Below are 8,548 nucleotides of genomic sequence, written 5' to 3'. Positions count from 1 at the left end.
AAAATCCAGAGTACGCGTATGGCTACGCTCGACTTTTGTCTCCTTCATAATCAAGAATTCAAGTATGACGTGGTCACTTTCCCCCAGAGTTCCCGTAACTGCCACTTTATCCACTAAGTCATCCCTATTGGTCAATAACAAGTCAAGGATTGTCGATCCTCTAGTTCCTTCCTCCACTTTCTGCAGGAGAAAGTTATCACCCATACATGTCAGGAATTTCTTGGAAGGGCCGCTTTTGGCAGTAATGGTCTCCCAACAGATATCAGGGTAATTGAAGTCCCCCATCACTACTACATCACACTTCCTTGAAACACTGGCAATTTGTTTCTCAAAAGTTTCGTCCTCGTCTTCTCCTTGATTGGGTGGTCGGTAGTAGACTCCGATTATCATATTCTTTTTATTCCTTGCCCCATTTATTTTAATCCAGATGCTCTCGACGGGGCTCCCAGTCTGATCCGCCTGTATTTCTGTGCAGGGATAGGTATTTTTTAACATATAGTGCAACTCCACTTCCCTTTCTATTTCTTCTGTTCTTTTTGAACAAGTTATATCCTTCAATTGCTATATTCCAGTCATGGGAGTCATCCCACCAAGTTTCAGTTATACCTATCAAGTCGTATTTGCCTTCATGTAATAAGAGTTCAAGTTCATTCTGTTTGTTTACCATTAGTAAACAGACATCGTATATAGTATATAGCATTAGTATATAGACATCGAAGACCATGTGTTTTATAGTCTGGCTTTGTTCCTACATTGTTGCGGACACTATTTTGGGACACTGTTGGAGCTGTTCTCTGTACTGTGGTGCATTGGCCTTCATCCATTGTTGCCTCGAAATTTACGTCTCCCGCCCCCGTAAGATTCAGTTTAAAGCCCTCCTGATCAAGTTCTTCATGCTGTGGCCGAACTCATTCTTTCCAGCCCTTGTGAGGTGCAACCCATCCCTTGCCAGCAGTCCATGTTCCAAGTAGCGTAGCCCGTGGTCCCAGAATCCAAAACGCTCATGATGGCACCACCTTCGAAGCCAGTCGTTCATCCGGAGTATTGTTCTTTCCCTTTGTAATCCTCTTCCAAGAACCGGGAGGATGGATGAGAAAACTACCTGGGCCCCAAAGTTCTTCAGTTTCCTTCCCAGAGCTTCATAGTCTGAAATGATTTCTTCGTAGCTCTGCTTGGCGACATCATTTGTTCCCACATGGATGAGAATGCATGTGGGAACAAATCAGCTCTAGCACATCAGCTCTAGCCCATGTTCGATCGGACTTGGTCTGAGTTTTCTGCCAACATTGCTCTAGTCGCCATCCCACTCATTTCATCGCCTGCAGCACCCTGGAAAACCAGAGGGCTTGTTGGCTCCACTCCATGGGAGAGGACGCTCAGGAACAATCATGTCAAACACCTGGGTCATTTCTCCATTCCAGAGATCAACTACATTTTTGACAGAATCACCTGCAGAGGTGACAGAAAAATCCCCATGAACTGTCAAAAAACTATTCAGATCCATCAATCTCCTAGGATGGACCATCTTTATCAGCCTCTCACCTCCTGCAGAGGCTCAGAGATGCATCAAGTCTAAACCCAACCAGTTAGTGTTCTGCTCTTGACAACAGCACTATATAAAGTCCCTCCAAAAGGGCATATTGCAGGATCGCTGCGTTGTCAAAATGTCCCCCGAAGAACCGTGAGTGGCCATTTGCAAGCGTGTGATAAAACGCTCACCTGATTATCCTCACACACTTGAAACTGGAAGACAGCAGGATGGGGCACCTGGACATGGGGACAGAATCATGCTAGACCATTGTGACAATGCCCGCCCCTCTCCAGGTCCTGCCTGCTGCAACACAGAGAACCCAGGTGGCAAACATGGGAGATATTTACTCCTCCATTCTCATCTAACCAGGTCTCTGTGATACAAGCCAGATGGCCACGGTCATCAAGAATCAAGTCTTGGGTGGCTGTTCTCCCATTCACCGACCTGGCATTCAGCCTCAGTACTTTCAAACTAGGGGGATTACGTCCAGGGCTACTCAGGCACTCTGATATGGGAGACATCTTGGGAATAAATAACAATGCATTGAGCTCCCCACACCCATAATCACCCAGCTGCCATTGATGTCCTATTAAAGATTGTGGATGTTATCTTGAATGGGCGATGCATCTGTGGGGAGTAGAGTTTTAAACCAGCACTCTTCAGGTATGTGTGTGGGAAATAGAAGCTTTCAGGTCTCTAAATTTAAAGAGAAATGGGAGAGCTATGAGTTTCTAGCTGGAATTTGCTTAAAATTGGGCTGCAATAGCTACACTCTAGAAATCTGATGCAGGATTAGTGGGTGTATGACCTTCTTATACTTGTCTCTACTATGCTCTGCTTGTGTATTTTAAATAAAGCAAAGATACTATACATTATCAATGTTGTCTCACCTAGTGGAAGCTAAGCCTTGTAAGCACTGCCCCTGCATTTCTCACCACCCAGGCCATTTGATTTATTTTAGTTTAGTTTATTTACCATATTTATATGCCACCCAGTAATAATGACAGTTCTCTAGGCAGCTAACAATAAAAGCAAAACATTTACAGACATACAAAAGGTAAAACTATAAAACCATAAACTACATATAGCATAAAACAGCAGAAGAGAATAAAACCAAAATGACGAAGGTAATAGCTGCAAAAATGTCCACAGGTCTTTAAAACCCTGAATATATCAAAAGATGTATAGAAAATGGAACATATTAAGTTTTTAAAGCTTGGGGAAATAAAGTGTGGCGCATGTGACAGTACCTTCTTTTTAACAGACTGAAGTGGGGAAATGATAAGGAAATCACTCACTCTTTTTCCCCTTGAACTTATAGCCTCGTGTTGAGTCAACTAGCCAGGAAGATAAAATCCTGATCATTGGTAACCACGTCTGGAAATGGCTTCAGCATGTATGCTGAGCCTACAGAATCCATTGCTTTTCCTTCCTGAAGTTACAGCAGAGCTCGGTTTTGAATTATTTTACTCATTTTTTCATAAGTCATTTTGATGGTCTTAGTTGTGCCATATAAAGTGAGATGTAAGTCAATAAATAAATAAACACAAGTGGCATGGTTGTAGGAGCAGTGTGTCAATGAACTCACTGGCTGTGGTGTTAAAAAACCTAGAAGCGCAAGTCTGATCCTATGCTCATTTAGGTCAAGTTAAGTGCAAATAAGTGCAATTGCAGCCATGAAATAAATAAATCGGCCAATTGGGCTATTCTCAACCAATCAAGAGCTGGTGTGTGTGTGTGTGTGTGTGTGTGTGTGTGTAGAAACCCTGCAAAGGTTTTGTTAAGTTATAGCTGCTTCTTTTTAAAGACAGGATCCCTCAAGGCACTGGGTGAGTTTGATTCCCCATGTGCTTAGCTCTGCAATATCATGGTAAGATCAGTAACAAAAGAGTCTGCCTGATTTTGAGGGACTAGGATTTTAATGACACTAGCTTTCTTCAGTGAGTATTACTCATGCTTTGTAGTTGAAAATATTGGCTAAAAACTTCTTTTTTAGAACATACTGGGGGGCCCTCTCTCCTTCTCCCTCCTCCCACACACACACTCAAACCACCTGAAGTCAACTTTCCTGTTACAACTGGCTTTTGAGAGAGCAAGGATGTGGCAACTGGGCTAGGCCAGATCTATTGATAATACATTTCTCCCCATTTTTGAATAGTGATGGAGATCAGTCCTGTCCAGAATCCTGCTTAGAGGTTTTCCAAAATGCCCCCCAGACTAGAGTGACCATATGAAAAGGAGGACAGGGATCCTGTATCTTTAACAGTTGTATTGAAAAGGGAATTTCAGAAGGTGTCATTTGTATATACGGGGAACCTGGTGAAATTCCCTCTTCATCACTGCAGTTAAAGCTGCAGGTGCCCTGCCCTCTTTTAAATCTGGTCACTCTAGTATAGCTCCTACAGTATAATTTAACACCATTAATTTCACACGGGATTTCACCAGGTTCTCCATATATACAAATGACACCTGCTGAAATTTCCTTTTCTATGCAACAGTTAAAGGTACAGGAGCCATGTCCTCCTTTCCATATGGTCACCCTACCCCAGACCTACTGCATTCCAACACTATTAGGGTGACCATATGAAAAGGAGGACAGGGCTCTTGTATCTTTAACAGTTGCATAGAAAAGGGAATTTCAGCAGGTGTCATTTGTATATATGGAGAACATGGTGAAATTTCCTCTTCATCACACCAGTTAAAGCTGCAGGAGCTATACTAGAGTGACCAGATACAAAAGAGGCAGGGCTCTTGCAGCTTTAACTGTGGTGATGAAAAGGAAATTTCCCCAGCTTCCCCATATATACAAATGACACCTGCAGAAATTCCCTTTTCAAAACAACTGTTAAAGATACAGGAGACCTGTCCTCCTTTTCATATGGTCACCCTAGTGTAACACTATCCCTGTTTCATATTCCTGGAGGTCTCCAGTGCAGCAGTGGGAAACTTTCATCACTATTCTCCTGTTGTGCCAGAGTAACTTAGCTGTGGAAAACAGGGCCTAGTATTTATTTATTTATTTATTTCAGCATTTTTATCCCGGCATTCAGCCAAAAAAGTCTCTCAGAGTGGCTTACAAAAATATTTCTTGATAGTCCCTGCCCACAGGGTTACAATCTAAAAGACATGACACAAAAGGAAAGGGGATTAGGAGGGAGGAGGAGGAGGGGAGGAAAGCAAAGCAAATTCAGGCACCACATTCTTAGTTTCAAAGTTCAGCAGTGACAGTTGGCAGTTGGCAGCAGGAGGGAGGGGGGCTCTCAGCTGGAGCTGGACCCAGGCACGATGGAGAAGTGCCTGGCTGCTGCTTCCTCCCCCACTGATGGTCTCTGAAGAGATGGTAGCAGGAGGGAGGGGTCTGTCAGCTGGAGCTGGACCCAGGCACGATGGAGAGGTGCCTGGCTGCTACTTCCTCCCCCACTGATGGCCTCTGCAGAGACAGTTGGTAGCAGGAGGGAAGGGTCTGTCAGCTGGAGCTGGAGCCAGGCACGATGGAGAGGTGCCTGGCTGCTACTTCCTCCCCCACTGATGGCCTCTGCAGAGACAGTTGGTAGCAGAAGGGAGGGGTCTGTCAGCTGGAGCTGGACCCAGGCATGATGGAGAGGTGCCTGGCTGCTGCTTCCTCCCCCACTGATGGTCTCTGCAGAGACAGTTGGTAGCAGGAGGGAGGGGTCTGTCAGCTGGAGCTGGACCCAGGCACGATGGAGAGGTGCCTGGCTGTTGCATCCTCCCCCACTGATGGCCTCTGCAGAGGCAGTTGGTAGCAGAAGGGAGGGGTCTGTCAGCTGGAGCTGGACACAGGCACGATGGAGAGGTGCCTGGCTGCTACTTCCTCCCCCACTGATGGTCTCTGCAGAGACAGTTGGTAGCAGGAGGGAGGGGTCTGTCAGCTGGAGCTGGAGCCAGGCACGATGGAGAGGTGCCTGGCTGCTACTTCCTCCCCCACTGATGGCCTCTGCAGAGACAGTTGGTAGCAGAAGGGAGGGGTCTGTCAGCTGGAGCTGGACACAGGCACGATGGAGAGGTGCCTGGCTGCTACTTCCTCCCCCACTGATGGCCTCTGCAGAGGCAGTTGGTAGCAGAAGGGAGGGGTCTGTCAGCTGGAGCTGGACACAGGCACGATGGAGAGGTGCCTGGCTGCTACTTCCTCCCCCACTGATGGTCTCTGCAGAGACAGTTGGTAGCAGGAGGGAGGGGTCTGTCAGCTGGAGCTGGAGCCAGGCACGATGGAGAGGTGCCTGGCTGCTACTTCCTCCCCCACTGATGGCCTCTGCAGAGACAGTTGGTAGCAGAAGGGAGGGGTCTGTCAGCTGGAGCTGGACACCGGCACGATGGAGAGGTGCCTGGCTGCTACTTCCTCCCCCACTGATGGCCTCTGCAGAGGCAGTTGGTAGCAGAAGGGAGGGGTCTGTCAGCTGGAGCTGGACACAGGCACGATGGAGAGGTGCCTGGCTGCTGCTTCCTCCCCCACTGATGGTCTCTGCAGAGACAGTTGGTAGCAGGAGGGAGGGGTCTGTCAGCTGGAGCTGGACCCAGGCACGATGGAGAGGTGCCTGGCTGCTGCTTCCTCCCCCACTGATGGCCTCTGCAGAGACAGTTGGTAGCAGGAGGGAAGGGTCTGTCAGCTGGAGCTGGAGCCAGGCACGATGGAGAGGTGCCTGGCTGCTACTTCCTCCCCCACTGATGGCCTCTGCAGAGGCAGTTGGTAGCAGAAGGGAGGGGTCTGTCAGCTGGAGCTGGACACAGGCACGATGGAGAGGTGCCTGGCTGCTGCTTCCTCCCCCACTGATGGTCTCTGCAGAGACAGTTGGTAGCAGGAGGGAGGGGTCTCTCAGCTGGAGCTGGACACAGGTACGATGTCTCTCAGCCATGCTAGACTTTACCTCATATGGCCAGGGACCTTCAGCAAGGCAAGGGATAGGGAGGCACTGATGATGTCATCAATGGCTCACCATGCTGGAGGCTTTTAGGCAGGAGAGGGTGAAAGGCCTATTGCAGCCTGAGATCTTCTGACCTAGGCTGCGCCTTGCCCAGTGACACTGAGCTAAGAGAAGTCAGGAAGAAATATCTGCCTCCCCTTCTTGTTGCCTAGCTCACTGAATAACTGTTTCAGAACTATGTGGACATTCCTCAGACCCCTTACAATTTCTATCCTTCTCTTTATCCTACCACTCTAGGAGTCGCTCAGTAAACTAGATTAGATAGGGTCCAGTTACTCTGGCTTCATTGCTGGTTCTCGATCGACCCTATATTACATGATAAAACGAGCCATTCTGTCACCAGCTCCTGGATTATTATGCAGTAGGGACTCTTAATGAATAGCAGTTGCTTTGGTTGAGAGGTCTACATAACTTGGGTTATTGAGTTTTAGGTCTGCCAGCTTCCAATCTCTAACCATCCCACCCTCAAAGGAATATCATATTCTCTCTTCCGAACTTGGCTGAAAAGACAAAGGAGTGAGAGAGAGCTTAATAACATTCCTCTAGATCAGAACACCTTGCTTTACTTAACTAAGAGGTCACTGTATAAAATAAATTTAAAGGGAAAAAAACACAATAATCAAATATTGTTTGTAACATAACTTGCCCTAGATGACATAAAAGGCAGGAAGTTTATAACGTACTTCATTATGAATCATAGTTTAATATTATGTGCTGCTGCAAAATTTGTAAAGTGATGCTACAAGAGACTGAAGAGGACGGCTCAGAGAGAACTCCCTGGCGGCATCGCCATTTCTCCAGCCTTGCAGAAGATACAGAACCAGGTGAAGGTCCTTTAAAGCACACAATCAGCTGTTTTCAGGAGGCAGGGCCTAATGCAGAATAAAGGTAATCTCTTACCTTCATAAGAGATTTTTCAAAACCATCCAAGGGAGAGGTTCAGCTCTCAAGCTCATTCAAAAGGCTTCTTTTCCTCCATATCCTCCTCCTCCTCCTCCTAAATTATAGCTCCTTTGACATGTAAAATGCTTTAACGTGGGCTGCCATTCCATAACCTGCTCAAATCACTTCTTGGCCTTTTGGCTAAGATCAAGTGTAGCATCTGTTCTTATCAGTTTAATATCTCATATGTCCTCTATTTGAGGACTATATATTAAAGAGGTGGTTTTTTTAACTGTCCTCATAATAGCTGTTTTAAATGGATATTGCTGTTTTTATGCTTTTAAATTTTTGTATATTTGGTTTTAATGTTCATTGTTTTTAACTTTTGCAAACTGCCCAGAGAGGGTCGGCTATGGGGCGGTATATAAATGTAATAAATAAATAAATAAAAATAAGGCTTCAGGCAGCTTTAGTTCTCTGCTGAGGCAACGTCTATCCATTTTAATATAATAGGTGGGAAATTCCAGCCAGTACAAACTCACTGGGAGCTGTCCATGTGTGTGCCAAGTTGAGAAGATCACTAGAGTGCCTACCAAATTTTCCTAAAGTGACATTTTGAGAGAAATGTGGGGGTTGTGGTCAGGATTCACTTTTGAGGAATTTCCAGGGAAGTACAGGAATGAGAAGAGAAGAGGAATGCAGGCAAATTCAGGTACTACTTCTTGAAATTGCATACCCTCAGCAATTTGATCTGATCTGGCTAGGTGGGCCTCCCAGGGTTAATATCCAGCACCCTTTAGCTCCCTTGCTGATGGCAGAGGCTAGAGTGTGCTTCCCTTCAGCAGTCCCAGGGTGATAACACTTGGTTGCAATACAGTTTTGAATGTATTGGTGCAGGATGTGGCTGAGGGTGTGCTTTTAAAACCTAACTGAGAATTCTTGTGCCACCTGAATACAACTGAAATCCAAAATGGCATTCCTGCAGAAGATACAACTGCAGAGCAAAATTCAGTGTTCACAATGATGTTCCACCTCAGCACCCTCCACATCCATCTCTGTCTGATCTTAAATTTCCATGGCAGTGTTTCCTTTTGAGCTATCCAACGTCTACACAATGCTGTCAGTTGGAAGGAGAGAGAGAGAGGGAGAGACGGAGACCCACATACTGCCAGCTCACACAACATTGCCTCACAAA

At 46.3% G+C, this 8,548-nt stretch overlaps 1 pseudogene; it reads left to right on the top strand.

Moving 5' to 3' along the window:
• The first annotated feature begins 7,534 nt into the window (after positions 1 to 7,534).
• Positions 7,535 to 7,655, top strand: LOC134413453 (U2 spliceosomal RNA; annotated as a pseudogene).
• Positions 7,656 to 8,548: the final 893 nt, after the last annotated feature.

Source organism: Elgaria multicarinata, chromosome 1 (assembly GCF_023053635.1).
Source record: "Elgaria multicarinata webbii isolate HBS135686 ecotype San Diego chromosome 1, rElgMul1.1.pri, whole genome shotgun sequence".
Taxonomy (NCBI): domain Eukaryota; kingdom Metazoa; phylum Chordata; class Lepidosauria; order Squamata; family Anguidae; genus Elgaria; species Elgaria multicarinata.
Note: the sequence above shows the minus strand (reverse complement) of the source record. Positions and strands in the feature narration are given on the sequence as shown.